This window comes from Carcharhinus amblyrhynchos, chromosome 2, assembly GCF_965287045.1.
Source record: "Carcharhinus amblyrhynchos chromosome 2, sCarAmb.v2.hapA, whole genome shotgun sequence".
NCBI classification, from domain to species: domain Eukaryota; kingdom Metazoa; phylum Chordata; class Chondrichthyes; order Carcharhiniformes; family Carcharhinidae; genus Carcharhinus; species Carcharhinus amblyrhynchos.
This window is the reverse complement of record NC_137325.1, coordinates 213,603-230,963: the sequence shown is the minus strand read 5'-3', so window position 1 is coordinate 230,963 and position 17,361 is coordinate 213,603. Positions and strand designations below refer to the sequence as shown.

Genomic DNA, 17,361 nt, shown 5'->3' with positions numbered 1-17,361 from the left:
TTGGTACAGGCTTGGGGGGCCAAAGGGCCTGCCCCTGTGCTGTAATTTTCTTTGTTCTTTGTAACTCCAGACACAGTTTGAGGGTGAACTGGATGAACTGCATGTGAGGGTTTTAAAGGAAGTAGCTGCAGAGATAGTGGATCCATTGGTTAAAATTTTTTGTAACTTGTTAAATTCCAGGCAGGCATCAGAAGATTGGAAAACAGTCAGTGGCTCCCTTGGTCAAAAAGTGAGAAAGGCAGGGAACTAAAGGCCAGTTAGTTTAACATCTATTATTGGCAAGATGCTGGAGTCAATAATCAAAGAGGAAATAGCTAATCATTTAGGAAAGCCAAATATAATCAAACTTAGTCAACGTAGTTTTATGAAAAGTTTGACAAATTCACTTAAATTCTTTGAGGATGAATCTGGAGAATAGATAGAGGAGAATCCATAGATGTGTACTTAAGTTTCTGAATCAACATCAGTATCCACTGTCATTACATGACAAATCAGCACTGCTCTGAAACCTTCCTCGATTAACAACACAACTCCACCTCCTTTCCCCTTTGGCCTGTCCTTTTGGAATGTAGTATACCCTAGAAAGTTGAGCACCCAGTCCTGGTCACCCTGCAGCCATGTTTTTGTATTAGCTCGTACATTGTATAAATTATAATACATTGTATAATAGCAGTCTGTGCTATCAGCTGATCTATTTTTTTGCAAATGCTTCAAGCATTCAGAAAAAGTACACTTAGCTTCAGGTTTTTTACAGTTGTTCACATCTCTGGATTTGCTCAATGTTGTGTATTTAATTTCCCATGAATAACCAATACCGTTTACTGAGTAGCAGAGACATAATGGCCAGGATTCTCTGATCTCATTCGCCTTAGTACCACTGCCAGTCAGAATGGACAATTCAGCCAAATCTCCATTCACGACAGTGGGACTGGAGAAGCCCAGCTGCTAGTAAGATTGGAGAATTTCCATCAATACTGTTATTTTAATTTTAAGCAGTTTGCCTTGATTAATTTTCAAAATTAACTGAAAAATGATGGAGAGCACATTTCAGAAGCTTTCATCAGGTTAGATTTTACCAGCACAATGACAACAAATAATTTATGAAAAGACTTGCATCTACACATAGTTCCTTTCCACAAAAATTTACTTCCGGCTCTCATAGCTTTGTCATATTTTTGTGCCAGTTTTTACCCATTGAAATTCACTGTGTTGACATTAATAAGGGGATGTGTGGGTGTACGCACATTGAGTGGTGATTACACCCATTGCTGAAACTCCACCTCCTCATTCGATACTAAAATGAAAATACGATTCTTCAATCAATTCTACACTCTCCTTCCCAAATTGTCCTAACTTTTGCTACTCAATTAAACAGAAAAATATAAAATCAAATAATTATAAGAATAAGCTGAGATTAAAAAAAGAGGAGTTATTGGGGTTCTTGAGAAACATTTAAGGTAGACAAGTCTCCAGGGTCTGATAGGATTTACCCTAGAATACTGAGAGGGGCAAGGGAGGAAATTGCTGGGGCCTTGAGAGAAATCTTTGTATCCTCACTGGCTACAGGGAGGTCCCAGAGGATTGGAGAATAGCCAATGTTGTTCCTTTGTTTAAGAAGGCTGGCAAAGAATAATCCAGGTAATTACAGGCCGGTGAGCCTAATGTCAGCGATTTGGGAAATTGTTGGAGAGGATTCTTCGAGCAGAATTTACCCCCATTTAGAGAGAGGCAACATGGTTTTGTGAAGGAGAGGTCTTGTCTCACTAACTTGATTTGAGTTTTTTGAGGAAGTGACAAAGATGGTTGATAAGGGTAGGGCAGAGGATGTTGTCTACATGGTAAGGCCTTTGAAAAGATCCCTTATGGCAGACGGGTACAGAAGATGAATTCGCATAGGATCAGAGATGAGCGGGCAAGGTGGATACAGAACTAGCTTGGTCACAGAAGACAAAAGGTAGCAGTGAAAAGGTGTGTTTCTGAATGGAGGGCTGTGCCTAGTGGCATATTTCAGGGATTAGTGCTGGGATCTTTGCTGTTTATAATATATATTATAGATTTGGAGGAAAATGTCACTGGTTTGATTTGTAAGTTTGTGGATGACAGAAAGGTTGGTGGAATTGCAAATAGTGACGAGGACTGTCAGAGGATATAGATTGGTTGGAGACTTGGGCGGAGAGATGGCAGATGGAGCTTAATCCAGACAAATGTGAGGTAATGCACTTTGGAAGATCTAATACAGACAGGAAATATACAGTAAATGGTGGAACCCTTCAGAGTATTGATAGGCAAAGGGGTCTGGGTGTACAGCTGCACAGGTCACTGAAAGTGGCAACACAGGTGGAGAAGGTAGTCAAGAAGGCATACGGCATGCTTGCCTTCATCGGCCGGGGCAGTGAGTTTAAAAATTGGCAAGTCATGTTGCAGCTTTACAGAACCTTAGTTAGGCCACACTTGGAATATAGTGTTCAATTCTGGTTGCCATACTATCGGAAGGATGTGGAGGCTTCGAAGAGGGTATAGAAAAGATTTACCAGGATATTGCCTGGTATGGAGGGCATTAGCTATGAAGAGAGATTTGAGAAAGTTGGTTCTCAGTGGAACGACGGAGGTTGAGGGGTGATTTGATAGAAGTCTACAAGATTATGAGAGGCATGGACAGAGTGGATAGTCAGAAGCTATTTCCTGGGGTGGAAGAGTCAATTACTCAGAGACACAGGTTTAAGGTGCGATGGGCAAGGTTTAAAGGAGATGTAAGAGGCAAGTTTTTTTACACAGAGGATGGTGGGCACTTGGAATTCACTGCGGGGTTTGGGGGTGGGGGGGGCAGATAGTGGAAGCAGATATGATAGTGATTTTTAAGGGGCGTCTTGACAATTACAATGAATAGGATGGGAATGGAGTGATATGAACCCCAGAAGGGTAGGGTGTTTTCATTCTGTTGGGCAGCTTGGAGGCTGAAGGGCCTGTTCCTGTGCTGTAATTTTCTTTCTTTTTTGTTAAGAAGAAACATGTATAACTTTAACATGGGATTTTGTTGGGTCTGTGTAACCCAGTCCAAGTAGCGTCTTGCTTTCTGGCTTGGATTTACCGAAAGCCAACTCTTAGTTTTGACTCCACATGCGCAGCACGATGGGGAGAGCTGGAGAGTAAACAGAGACAATTTCCACACGGATATCTTCCCACACCCCCAAAAATATCAACTTTACATTTTACTACCTGTTAAATGTTTCACAAATTTGCAGTAATTAACATTTTTTGACATTGGTCATTTTGTAAGATTTGATTAATCTCTGGCTCTAGACTAAAATCATGAATAGGTCACTGAGACAGCGGCACAGGCTCGTTGGGCCGAAGGGCCTGTTTCCCGTGCTGTGTTGTTCTTTGTTCTTCTTTGTTCTTTGTAATCCATTGGAAACTGATCAGGATAAAATTATGTTCAGCTGATCACTGGCCCAACATCCCTATCATCCTTTTGGGAACAGCTGTGCAGGTTAGGTGAATTGGCCCTTAGGAAATTCCTCCTACTGTCCCAAGGTGTGTAGGTTGGCATAATTAGCCATGTAAATGCACAGGGTTACGGGGATAGGGCAGGGAGAGATCCTGGGTAAGATACTTTGTCGAAGAGTCAGTGCAGACTCGATGGACAGAATAGCCTTCCTCTGTTGGAGCTTGTTGATTTCTATCTTGTCCGTGGCAGGGTTCAGACTTCCCCCAAAATCAAGGACCCTGGAAGCCAACATCCCAGTCATGGAAAGCTGCCAGCAAATCAGAGGCCAGCAATGCTTCTGTCCTCAGCAGCATCACCATGGTGGCAGTGGTTGTTGGAATGACATTTAGAGTTTGGGTTACAGTCTCAAGGCCTTGGATCAAGGAGGGGCCTAGGCCCTCAGCAATGGGATTGGCACCATGAGCAGCGGGTTGGCCTTCAGTAGCTTTCCCTTCCTGATGCCAACTCCTTCAATCAGGTACTGGGTACCTGTGAATGAGGGAGACCCCTCCCCTAGGAGCTGCTGGAAGCTGCAATGAGTTGCCCACCTGCCACTGGATTAATACCAGCAGCTTTAGGAGGAAGCCCTCATGCATACATTAATTGCCCATTTAAGGATCTGGGTTGGGGGCAGAGCAGGAAGGCCTTCCAGCCACTGACTTAACCTGGAGGTGGGAAATTGGGGGCGTGCCCACCTATCATTCTCTTAACTTGCCACAGAGGAGAGCACAGGTTGTGCTGCACTGGCAGAGAATATGGTATAGACATGGCATGGGATGATTGGTTGTATTTGGAAATTGATTGGGTGGTGGGGAGGGGGTTCCTCTTCTATAGTTTAGTGAGTTGTCATTTTGTAATGTTCTGTCAGTGTTCAGTTTAGTTTGTTCATCACAGTAAAAACATTTAAACGTGAATGTGATTCTTTGCAAAGATCACTGGGAAATTGAAATGTTTTTCAAAAATTATCAGCCTCTGTGAATCTTAATAATGCAGAAGTACCTATACCACATTCTCTGAGCCAGGAGGAGCAAAAACCCTCCCCCAGATCATCAAAGAAGCTCCTGCCACTGGTTGGCGCCTTTCTTTTCGATCATAGTCTCTCTCTCTCTCTCTCTCTCTCTCTCTCCCCCCCCCCCTCCCACCCCGCCCCCCCCCCCGCCCCCCCCCCCCCCCCCCGCCCCCCCCCGCCCGCCCCCGGATTGCTGGGTTCTGTCTCTCAGGATTCCCAACCAGCCTCTTGCCACCCATTAGCTATCCATTTCTTTGCTTTCTTGGCAGATTGTTAACAAATATATATATTAATGAAGTTGAACACCTGTTAATTTAATGGGATTTCCAATCCTTATTTTCTCCTGTCTCTACATGTGAATATAATCAGAGCAGGATTGGGGCAGCCAGCCTTTAGAGCACTCCATCACTCCGAGATTGTAGCTGATCTTTTACTTTAACACCATTTTTCCTGCATTATCTGCCTATTCCTTGATGTTTTTAATATATGGAAATATATTGATTTCAGTCTTGAACATGCTCAACAGCTGAGTCCTACTGCCCTCTGGGCAAAGATTTCCAAACACTCATCACCTTTGGCAAAAGCAATTCCTCCTCATCTCGGTCCTCACCGGCCTTCCGCTCGTTCTGAGGCTGTCACTGTATAGCATCGAGACAGGCCCCTTGTATCAGAGTTAGCCATCAAGCACTTATTTATTCTAATTCCATTCTTCCCAGTGTCTTACCATTCACTGAATACATCCTTGTTAAATTACTTCTTCCAAAGTGCATCACCTCACACTTTTCAGGATTAAATTCCACTTATTGTGCGTGAGTCCGGAAGGTGTGGAATTCCACAGTGTGCCTGTCTTGGGACAGCAGAGTGGTTAGCACTGCTGCCCCACAGCTCCAGGGACCTGGGTTCAATTCCAGGTCACTGTCTGTGTGGAGTTTGCACGTTCTCCCCGTGTCTGTGAGGGCTTCCCCCAGGCACTTTGGTTTCCTCCCACAGCCCAAAGATGAGCGGGTTAAGTGGATTGGCCATGCTACATTAACCCGAGTGTCAGGGGGATTAACAGGGTAAATATGTGGGGTTACGGGAATAGGGCCTGGGTGGGATTGTGGTTTATGCAGACTTGATGGGCTGAATGGCCTCCGTCTGCGCTGTACAGATTCTATGATTGTGCCACTTATCTGCCCAATCGACCATTCCATCTAAATCATCTTGTAGCCCACGACACTCCACCTCACGGTTAACCAATCTTTGTACTATCGGCAAACTTACTAATCCTACCCCCCACGTAATCATCAATGTCATTTGTATAAATGACGAATAACAGGGGGTCAAACACAGATCTGTGTGGTATGCCACTGGATACTGGCTTCCAGTCAGTAAAGCAGCCCTCTGTCATCACCCTCTGTCTCCTACATTGGAGCCAATTTTGAATCCACTTTATCATATTACCCTGTATCCCATGTGCGTTTGCCTTCTTTATAAGTCTCCCGCTATGTGCACATAAAATTTGGTGAGAGTCAATTTTAAAACTGCACATAATACTCCATTAATGCTCTATATAATTGCAGTAAAACATATTTACTCCTATAGTCAAATCTCCTTGCAATAAAGACCAACATACCATTGGCTTTTTAAATTATTTACAGTATCTGCATGTGAGCTTTCAATGACTCGTGGATGAGGACACCTGGATCCCTTTGAAATTCAACAATTCCTAGTCTCTCATCATTTAAGGAATGTTCTGTATTTCTGTTTTACCTGCCAAAGTTGATACCTCATGTTTCTTTGGTTTCTTTTCCCAACTCTCCATAAATATCAGGCTGATCACTCTGCAATTCTATTTGTATTCCATTTTCCCACTGATATTCTCCCTGCCACACCTTCCCTAAATTAAATGCAATTCAAATACTGCCAAATATGTTTGATCACACTATATCAACAAATACAAACAGACAGCCAGTGTCACAGGATAGAGATCAGGAGCTGGAACCTCTCCCTCCCCAATTAATGGGGGTGATCTCTTCTTCTTGTCCCATTGGTTGGGGTGGGATGAGCCAGTAAGATTTTGAAGAGGCGAAAAATCAGCTTTGCACCCAATTTCTTGTCTGTCGTGACATTACTAGTCCTGGAATCTGATGGGATCAGCCTCGTGCTCTGATTTCAATTTTTAAAATATATTGAAAATAGTATTTCCATGTAATTAGTGACCCAGGCCTGCAATAGTCCAGGCTCGCCAGTGAAGATTCACTCTGGCGATGATCATGGATAATCCCCATCAATGCGGATGTCATAATGGTCTCACCAGTAGGACCAAAGGCCATTGAGGCCCCCTGATGAAGTTGGGATGGGGTGGGCAGTGCCCCTTGGGCACCGTTAGCCTGACATCCTCTCACTGTCCATCAGGCACTGGGCAGTGCCAAAGAGAACAAAGAATAAAGAAAAATACAGCACAGGAACAGGCCCTTTGGCCCTCCAAGGCTGTGCCAATCGTGATGCCCTAATTAAACTAAAAGCAATCTCCTGTCCTCACTCGGTCTGTATCCCTCTATTCCCTCCCTATTCATGTACCCATCCAGATGCATTTTAAATGTTGCTAATGTGCTGCTTCCACTGCCTCCTCTGGCAGCGCGTTCCAGACACTCACCCCTCTCTGCATGAAAAGCGTCCCCCACACATCTTCCTTAAACTTTCCCCCTCTCACCTTTGAACCTGTGCTCCCTTGTAATTGACACTTCCACTCTTGGAAAAAGCCTCTGACTATGCACCATGTCTATGCCTCTTATAATTTTGTAGATCTCTATCAGGTCTCCCCTCAGTCTCTGTCTTTCCAGTGAAAACAATCCTATTGTATTCAACCTCTCCTCATAGCTAATGCCCTCACGACCAGGCAACATCCTGGTGAACCTTTGTCGCACTCTCTCCAAAATTCCATGTCCTCCTGGTAATGTGGTGACCAGAACAGCACACAGTACTCCAAATGTAGCCTTAGCAAGGTTTTATGTAGCTGCAAAATGATTTTCCAACTCTTGTACTCAGTGCCCCAGCTGATGAAAGCAAGCATGCCGTATGCCTTCTTACCCACCTTTGGCACTATTAGGGAACTGTGGACCTGCACGCCCAGATCCCTCTGTATGTTAACGTTCCTAAGGGTTCTTTTGATTTTATTATTGTCACATGTATTAACATGCAGTGGAAAATATTATTTCTTGCGTGCTATACAAAACATATCGTTAGTTGAGAAGGAAACAAGAGAGTGCAGATGGAGTGTTACAGTCATAGTTCGGCTGTAGAGAAAGATCAACTTTAATGCAAGGTAAGTGCATTCAAAAGTCTGACAGCAATAGGGAAGAATCTGTTCTTGAGTCGGTTGGCATGTGAGCTCATTTTTGTAGCTTTTTCCGGATAGAAGAAGGTGGAATAGAGAATGTCCGGGGTGCTTGAGAGGAATTATGCTGGCTGCTTTGCTGAAGCAGCAGGAAGTATAGACAGAATCAATGGATGGGAGGCTGGTTTGTGTGATGGACTGGGCTACATTCACAACCTTTTGTCGTTTCTTGCAGTCTTGGGCAGAGCAGGAGCCCATAGCAAGCTGTGATACAACCAGAAAGAATGCTTTCTGTGGGGCATCTGTAAAAGTTGGTGAGAGCTGTATCTGACATGCCAAATGTCCTTAGTCTTCTGAGAAAGTAGAGGCATTGGTGGGCTTTCTTAACTATAGTGTCAGCATGATTCTACCATTTACAGCACAATTCACACCTGAATTTGATCCTCCAAAATGCATCACCTCACATTTGTCCAAGGAGGGAGGGCTGAGGGGACGGGGCCATGATGGGTGTAGGGCCAAAGGGGAACTGTGCGCTCTGCAGCAGGGATGGTCAGGCAGGGGGTGGGAGGGTGGCCGGTGGGGGGCTTACAGATTTCTCAAAGATCTGCACATGCACAATTGTGCCTCTAGTGTGAAGTTGCCAACTTTCCAGTGAGGTTTAGACCCCACCTCATTCCTCAGAAACAGATTGTGCATTATTTTTGCACAAGGTGGCATAAATTGCATTTTTAAACTCGCCCAAAAAATGGATCTGACACTCTCCCGCTCTCGTGCTTGTTCGACACTTGGAATTTTGTGGTAAGATCGCTGCCGTTGTCTGTAGCACTCAGACTGTGGACTGGTGAGACTGCAGCATTGTGGTGATTTGACAAGCTGAGAATTCCAAAACCCTGAATTAGTGATTCTGATGTAAATTTAAAATCCCCTCATGTCAGCCTATGAAGTTAAAGTCAGTGAGTTAATTCAATCCTGAATGAACAAGTTAGTGTCAGCAATGATGACTACGTAACCACTAGATCGATATGAAAACCCACCCAGCTCCCTTAATGTCCTTTAGGGAAGGAAACCAGACCTTATCCTGTCAGGTCTACGTGTGATTCCAGACTCACTGCAATGTGTTCGACACAGGAAGGCACCGAGTTGTTTGAAATGGGCAACAAATGCAAAATGCAGACCTTGGCAGCAAAGCCGAAATCTGAAGAATGAATTTTAAATGTTTAGGAGTGAAGGAGGGATCTTCTCCATTTTGTGGTTCAGCTGCCTCAGGCAATAAGCTATAAAAATGGGGGAATCCCCATTTTCTGCTTTTAACTTTAGAAGTTGGAAGACTATTCAGCCAAATAGAGAAGTTAATGCTTACGAGAAGCCTATTGCCAAAAAATATATTGCAACTTTTCTGAAAAATTCTTCAGGAAATTGGAAACAAATAGTGAATGATGTTCTCCAGTACATTGCTCTTTCTCCAGCCAGCATGGTGTAATGACATCCCACTCGAGCAGAGATACACGTTATACAGAACAACAAGCTGCCACTCTCAGCTGTGTCACACCAGAAGACAGTGCAGAGTTTACAGGCTGAGAGGTCACTGTTTTGATATTAATAAAGTTATGGTTTTAGTTTTGAATAATGTAATAATTTGTTCATTATCTGTCTTTATCAAATGCCCAGGAAATGCAAAGAGGATCTGAGGGGAAGTCTGTGCTTTAGTTTACCGTTTTGTGAAGTTAAGTTGTCTGCAATACCTGAACTTAAGTTAAAATAACCTAGCTATTTTCTTCCTCACAATTCAAGCTTCCCAATTTTATTTCATAGAAACATAACAGGTAGGAGGAGGCCTATTTACTTAGCCCTTCAAAACTGCTTCGCCATTCATTACGTCATGGCTGATCGTTCAACTCAACAGCCTAATCCTGATTTCTCCTCATGACCTTTGATCCCATTCATCCCAAGTGCTATATTCAACCGCCTCTTGAACGCATTCAATGTTTCGGCATCAACTACTTCCTCTGGTAATGCATTCCACAGGCTCACCATTCTTTGGGTGAAGAAATGGCTCCTTATCTCCATCCTAAATGATCTACCCTGAATCCTCAGACTGTGACCCTCGGTTCTGGACTCCCCCACCATTGGGAACATCCTCCCTGCAACTATCCAGTCTAAACCTGTTAGAATGTTATAAGTCTCAATGAGATCCCCCCTCATTCCTTTGAACTCCAGCGAAAACAATCCTAACCTAGTCAATCTCTCCTCGTACATCAGTCCTGCCATCCCTGGAATCAGCCTGGTAACCCAATAATGATTTGCAAATGTATTGTAATGACATTCCACAATTGTGTCTGACATTTACACCAGGAAATCGATGCATTCCCTTGAGACAAGAACATCCTTCTCAGAAAAGGAGATCAAAACTGCACACGATAGAACGTAGAAAACTACAGCACAAACGTGCCCTTCGGCCCACAAGTTGCACTGATCATATCCCTACCTACTAGGCCTATCTATAACCCTCAATCCCTTTAAATCCCATGTACTCATCCAGAAGTCTCTTAAAAGACCCCAACGAGTTCACCTCCAGCACCACCGACGGCAGTCGATTCCACTCACCCACCACCCTCTGAGTGAAAAACTTACCCCTGAGATCTCCTCTGTACCTACTCCCCAGCATCTTAAACCTGTGTCCTCTCTTAGCGACCATTTCAGCCGTGGGAAATAGCCTTTGAGAATCCACCCGATCTATACCTCTCAACGTCTTATAAACCTCTATCAGGTCGCCTCTCATCCTTCGTCTCTCCGGGGAGAAAAGACCCAGCTCCCTCAACCTATCCTCGTAAGGCATGCCACCCAATCCAGGCAACATCCTTGTAAATCTCCTCTGCACCCTTTCAGTAGCTTCCACACCTTTCTTGTAATGAGGTGACCAGAACTGCGCACAGTACTCCAAGTGGGGTCTGACTAGGGTCTTATAAAGTTGCAGCATTACCTCCCGACTCCTAAACCCAATCCCTCGATTAATGAAGGCCAGTACACCGTACGTCTTCTTGACCACATCCTCCACCTGTGAGGCTGATTTAAGAGTCCTATGGACCTGGACCCCAAGGTCCTTCTGATTCTCTACACTGCTCAGAGTCTTGCCCTTGATATTATACTCCTAACGTGATACTCTAGGTGTGGCCTCATCAAGACCCTGTATAATTGCAACAACACATCTCTGTTCCTGCATTTGAAACCTCCTGTGATGAAGGCCAACATACAATTTGCCTTCTTTATCGCCTGCTGCACCTGCACGCTTACCTTCAGTGACTGGTTCACAAGGACACCCAGGTCCCGCTGCACACTCCCCTCTCCCAATTTACAGCCATTTCCCAAAATCCAGCTAAAATAATGCAAACAAATACACAATGTACATAAATATAGAAGAATGTCAGATTTTAGCCCAAAGGAAGGTCAACAACATGGAACATTAGGCAGAATTGCACCAGAAATCAGCAAAGTCTGATTTTGGGCAGGTGAATTGGTGTTTACTGGCCAACAGAATGTCAGCTCTTCACACTGGCAGTTCATATACAAAATTCAGAATCCCAGCTTTCACATCAGATTACTGGTTGCAAGCCTCTCATTCACTGCCCACCATCACCTCAGGGCTTCAATAAGCCTGGCATCAACCTCTGCACACAGTTCAAAGACTTCCAAGTAGAGGAAGCCTCTGTCAAACTGCCCCGGGGTTCCCTTCCCTTCCTCCAGCTCTTCACTGAAGCCTGTGACCCAGCTGCACAATGCAGCCAAGGCAAAGCAACTCTGCTGACTTGCCTGTTCGCCACCCCTCTCTCCACTCCCCTCCCACTCCCCACCCCGCCCTGCAACGTGGATCCGCTCTGCAATCACTGTCCCGAGTGAGTGGACACACCCCAATCTCCGTTCAGTTATGCTGGTCAGGTGCATGAGTCTGCTCATACATCAGCTGGAGTTAAATTTGACATGGGTGTGTGACTCTGGCATCTTGGCCCAATAATGATTTGCAAATGTGTTATAATGACATTCCACAATTGTGTCTGACATTTACACCAGGAAATGTGTCTAGGATCTTATGGCAATATTTTCATGTCACACTGCGAAACATGCCCATCATGAATTGGAGGGAAATTCCTCCCTCCCCCAGTTAACTGTTTTACTATCACAGACACTACCCGACATACTGACTATTTCCAGCAGTTTCTGCTTTTATTATATTTGACATTTAGCAATCTGACTGAGGATTTTTGTTCAACAGATTTCAAATAACAAAATATTATCTTGCAAAACTACTGGCTACAAAACTGCATCATGTAGTTGAGATGCTTAAAGTAAAGTTTATTTGTTAGTCATAAGTCAGGCTTACATTAACACTGCAACGCAGTTACTGTGAAATTCCCCTTACACATGGGTCATGATAAAAATGAAATATTGACAAATACTTTAAACAGATCACAACATGAATGTGAAACTGACTGTGACTATTCGCTCACACAATTGGGGGAAAAAACAGTGAACTGTCTTGTGAAACGCTTTGATGTTACAGAGAAAGGACTCAGTGCAGCAAACCCAGCAGTTACCCAGTGACAGTTCAGCATCTTGAAAACATTAACGACAAGGAAGAACAATATCCAACTCAACTTAAGTAGCAGATTGAAACAAACACCAAATAGGAGCAGAAGTAAGAAGGCCATTTGGCCCCTTGAGTCTGTTCTGCTATTCACTGAGATCATGACTGATCCATTTGTTTCGAATTCCATAGTCCCATCTACCCTGATGAGCTTTGATTCCTTTGCTAATGAGAACCTATCCACCTTCACTGTAAATATATTCAGTGACTCACCTCCACTGCCTTTGAAGGAAGACTTAGAATGGTGGCAGTTAGGACGCTGAATACATCGATAAGACTCAGATCAGTGCAGTTTTAAGATTTTTCTCTTCCTTCAAATTCTTTGAGAAATCTTTGAAATCTACTAATACTGGAAGCTAACCTGAGCATTGCCAAAAAGCTGTACTTTTCTATAACAGGATGACTTATGACATAAGCATAAAATAACAACAGTCACATCAAACAGATTAAAAATAAAACATACCAAATCTTAAAAGCCAACAGCTAATCCTTAATGCAATCACGTTTGGAAACACAACAATCTACTTGGGATGTGGAAGCAAATTCTGTTTCTGTTCAAAGGGCTTCACTGAAGCCACCCAGAGTCAACCGAATGCAACCACCTTCCTGCTGCTCTGCCTCAACTCTTCTGACTAACTGCAAAGGAATTGTGTCAGCACCCACATCCTGCCCACAGCTGTACACAGAATCTTTGTAGAAAGCAGCACCAACTGTCTATTTATATATGTGTTGCTCACCCACATTAGAGGGTGGACTTAGCACCTAATTGGTTAAAGATATGGACCATTCAGAGGTGTATTACCAAAGATTTTGCAAATACTGCATTATCAGAAAGTTTTGAACTATATCAACAAATACTTTAAATAGATCACAACACGAATGTGAAACTGACTGTGACTATTCGCAGCAATAATGCTCTGGCTCAATGAAGTTAAATAAATTCGCCTTTCACCTTGCCGAGGCTTTTTGACACTTTAATGACGGTTTCTTGATGGCACCTTTGTACCTGGAACCTTGGCATCCAATCCCAGAAACTATTTCAGCAACGTTGCTTGGGCAATGTGAGGTGGGAAATTTAGCTCAAAGTCAGAATAACTGCAACATCCAAAGTATCAAGGTGGTAGGATTGAAAATTAAACTGAATCAGTTCAGATTAGGTTGCACAAATCCAGGAAATATAAACAAACGTGGAAATTTTTAATTGGTTCATCCTTCTAAACATTTTACGTAACTAATTTAAATTAGAATCCCTACAGTGAAAACAATTATTACAGAAAACAATAACAACTAAGTATTTATATTAAAGAATAAAAATTGTTTTTTAGATGATAGCCATCAGCATCCAAAACATTGATCGAAGCTGATCAATAGCAGGTGGGTGTAACTAGCTGGGTCAGCATTTGTTGCCTGTCCCTAATTCCCCTTGAACTGAGTGTCTCACTCAGCCATCTCGGAGCGCATTTATCAGTCAACCACATTGCTGTGGCTCTGGAGTCACATGTAGACCAGAGCAGATAACAACAGCAGATTTCCTTCCCTAAAGGATATTTGTGAATCAGATGGGGTTTTTAACAACAATCATTGTCATGGTCATAAAACCTTTTTAATTCCAGACTTTTATGGAAATCAAATTTCACCATCTGCTACGGTGGGATTTGACATTGTCGGTGATAGTCACTACTATAGCAGGGACCAGATGCCATGGCCACGACAGGGAATGGGAGGCCATTGAAGTCCATGAAGCTAAGGTGGTCAGGCAGTGTCCATCAGGCAGTGCCAGGCTGGTAGTGCTCATCTGACATGCTGGCACTACCATCTGGCACCCTGGCAATGCCTGGTTGGACACTATATGTGTGCCAGGAGCAGTGCCAAGGAGTGAGGCCCAAGTGGAGGTGGGGCTACGAGAGGGCAGTATGCACAATGGGTGGACTTATGTGGGGGGTAGCTCTGTAAAAGAGGAGCTCTGCAAAGGGGTCATCGTACAGGGGTGGGCCACGGAGTGGGTGGGGGAGTCATGACAGGATGAGGGTGGACGTGAATGTCAGGTGCTTACCAGGGACTCATTGGGCAGGTCCTGTTGCCCTGATACTAGCAACCAATGTTGATTTGGAGGCTGACAATGTCGATGATGGTGGGAGGTATCCAATGTCTGTGGAGAAGTGGAGGGTGGGGGGAGTGGTAGTATGAGGAGATCTCCCTGTTCCTTGTCAGAATTAGGGTGCTCGGCACCCAAATGCTGTGAAGCCAGCTTCACCAGCTGGTTGGGAGATTCCCTCATTCACGGGGTTCACACGAGCATCCACGCCCCAGTAGCATTTTCCAGTGCTGGATCCCAGTAGGGGATGTCTGCTCCGTACTAGAAATCAGCAGGTAGGTGCAAAGACCAATTACATGCTGATGGTAATATAATTTAAATATGATTAGCGGGCCCAGGACTGAGGTCTCTGCATCCACTAGCATTCCTCCTCCCTCCCCCCCCCCCCCCCACCCCTGCGCTCCTCTTGCCCCAGCCCTGACCAGAGTGTTTTTACTCCAGTGGGGATTACAGTAGCTGGAGGAGCTAGTGGTCTGACCCTGCTGGAGCAAAGAGAGGGGAAATCGGAGCCCCCAGGGGGTCGGGCAGTGGGGGATGTAGTGCCCCCAGGCATGGGCACCTTGGCAGTGCCAGTCTGTGCCCCATGGCACTACCCAAGACGCAAAGTGCCAATGCCAAGGGGACACCTTGGCACTGCCCATCAGGCATAGGGCAGTGCCAAAGGGTGCAGCAGATGGGGATGGGGACTGGGGGGCCTAAAGGGTAATCAGGTGGGGGGTCCTGCTGTCACTCTGCATAGGGATCAGTGGGGGATGGAGGGAGACCAGTGATTGAGGAGTGTTGTGGGGCTTTCACTTTCCTGGGGGGGGGGGGTGGTGTCAGCACTAAGAGGGGAGGGTGATCAAAGCTGGGGGTGCTGGAGATCATGTGGGCTGGGAGTGAAGTCAGAGCTAGGCCCGAGAATGGTCAGGAGGTGAGTGATCGGGCTGTGTGGGGGGTGGGACTGAATGCGGGGGTTGTGGAGCTGGCCAGAAATAGGGACGGAAATCAGCGCGGGGCCACTGCGGATGTCCGGATCTCAGCACTGACCAATCGGCAGACGCGCTGATCTCCAGCTTCTCCAGTGGGAATAGCCCCTCCCTGTGTGAAATCTAATGATTTTCATGTTGGTGGCCCTTGCAGTGCACAGATTGTGGGAGATTCTAGTCTGAACTCCCACTGGGGGAAAAAAAATCATGGATTTTACTCCAGTTTTCACATGAATTCGCCACTTTGAGTTGTTTTGGGAGAATTCTGCACAACAACTCAGAAACTTTTGGTGTAGCCCCCGCCTGTCCCCACCAATGACGTTTTTTACAACATCTTCAGTACAATCGCTGCTTTTTACCTCAAAGTCTTGAATGTTTTAGAAAGACTCTGCCCACTGTGCTCCACAACACCTGAAATGTTAATATTCTGCAAATTCTCACACTGACAACAAAGAAAACTCAACACATCCTGTCAGAGTTTTTAAAATCTGTTTACCACAGAGAGGCAATGACTGAGAATCAAATGATTTTACCAAGTTTAAAGAAAAGTTGAAGTAAAATATCCTCCAGTAAATTCAAATGGAAGTTCTACATTTCATCTCTCTTGACAAGGTTAATTGACGAGCAATTTTGGCATTATGCAAGGTGATTTCTGCACAAAAAATGTGCAAAACAAGTTGTGCAACTCTTGAGAAGCTGCTATGCATTTAATTTGCATGCAGTGCTCACATGATACTTTGAACGCTTCCATTATGAAAGATATAGCTCGGTTTATTTGGTCACCTCTGCTTTGGGAATAAAAACTCAATGTCTATAATTGAAAATTACATTCCTGTCCACTACTGAGGGAGTGCAGTATTATTGGAGATTGCAGGGGCAGCACGGTGGCACAGTGGTTAGCACTGATGTCTCACAGAGCCAGGGACCCGGGTTCGATTCTTGGCTTGGATCACTGTCTGTATGGAGTCTGCACGTTCTCCCTGCGTCTGCGTGGGTTTCCTCCGGGTGCTCCGGTTTCCTCCCACAGTCCAAAGATATGTGGATTAGGTTGGTTGGCCTTGCTAAATTGCCCCTTAGTGTCCCGAGATGCGTAGTTTAGAGGGATTAACAGGTAAATATGTAGGGATATGGATAGGGCCTGGGTGGGATTTGGTCGATGCAGACTCGTTGGGCCAAATGGCCTCTTTGTGCACTGTAGCGTTTCTATGATTCCATGACTTAAGGACATCATTCCCCATCCCACCACTGCCCCCAAGCACACACTCTGCTGGATGTCAGGCGAGTGGGAGGAGACCTCCCCAAACCCACTGAGACACCACCTCTCCCCAGTTCCTATTTCCTCCCCTGGTAATACCCCAGACCCATCTGAGTTTGTGTATCTCTTCATAATGTCGGCATTGGCTACCATTCCTGCTTGATGCTGCTACGATCCTGGAGATGCCAACTAATTAGCCAGCTGCTGTCTAATCTGGGCCTTCCCCAGTTTAATGCTGTTCCTCATGCTAAACTAAGTGGCTTTGAGGATTGTGGATAAGCTGTGCCCATCTGTGGGTGGGGTGGGTGTGGAGGGGACGGGGACATCCCATTAAAATTCAGGCCATAGTCTTTTTACAAAATGCTCCTGTGAAGTGTCTAAGGATGTTTTACTTCATAAGAGGTGCTATTAAGAAGTTGTTGTATCTGGTATAAATATTCTTTGTATAATGACCTTTGACACAGATGTAGCAACAATAAGGAAAATTTGTAACTCTTTCAAAATAATTGGGCAATATCTAGTTGTTTATGGAATGTTTGAAAACAGCTTTGTAAGTCTTTATCATTACTAAAGTGAGCAATTATAATTT

At 44.7% G+C, this 17,361-nt stretch overlaps 1 protein-coding gene across 2 annotated transcripts in view; it reads right to left on the bottom strand.

The window, feature by feature from the left end:
• The window catches only part of basp1 (brain abundant, membrane attached signal protein 1), a 120,243-nt gene that overhangs the window by 9,280 nt on the left and 93,602 nt on the right, over positions 1-17,361 (bottom strand). The window contains exon 1 of one of the 2 annotated variants that reach the window (XM_080201438.1): positions 12,918-13,124. The exons of the other annotated variant lie outside the window; for it this stretch is intronic. The gene's annotated coding sequence lies outside the window, so the exon portion shown is untranslated. Of the gene's footprint in view, positions 1-12,917; positions 13,125-17,361 lie in introns of those variants that run through there. 2 annotated transcript variants of the gene reach the window in all.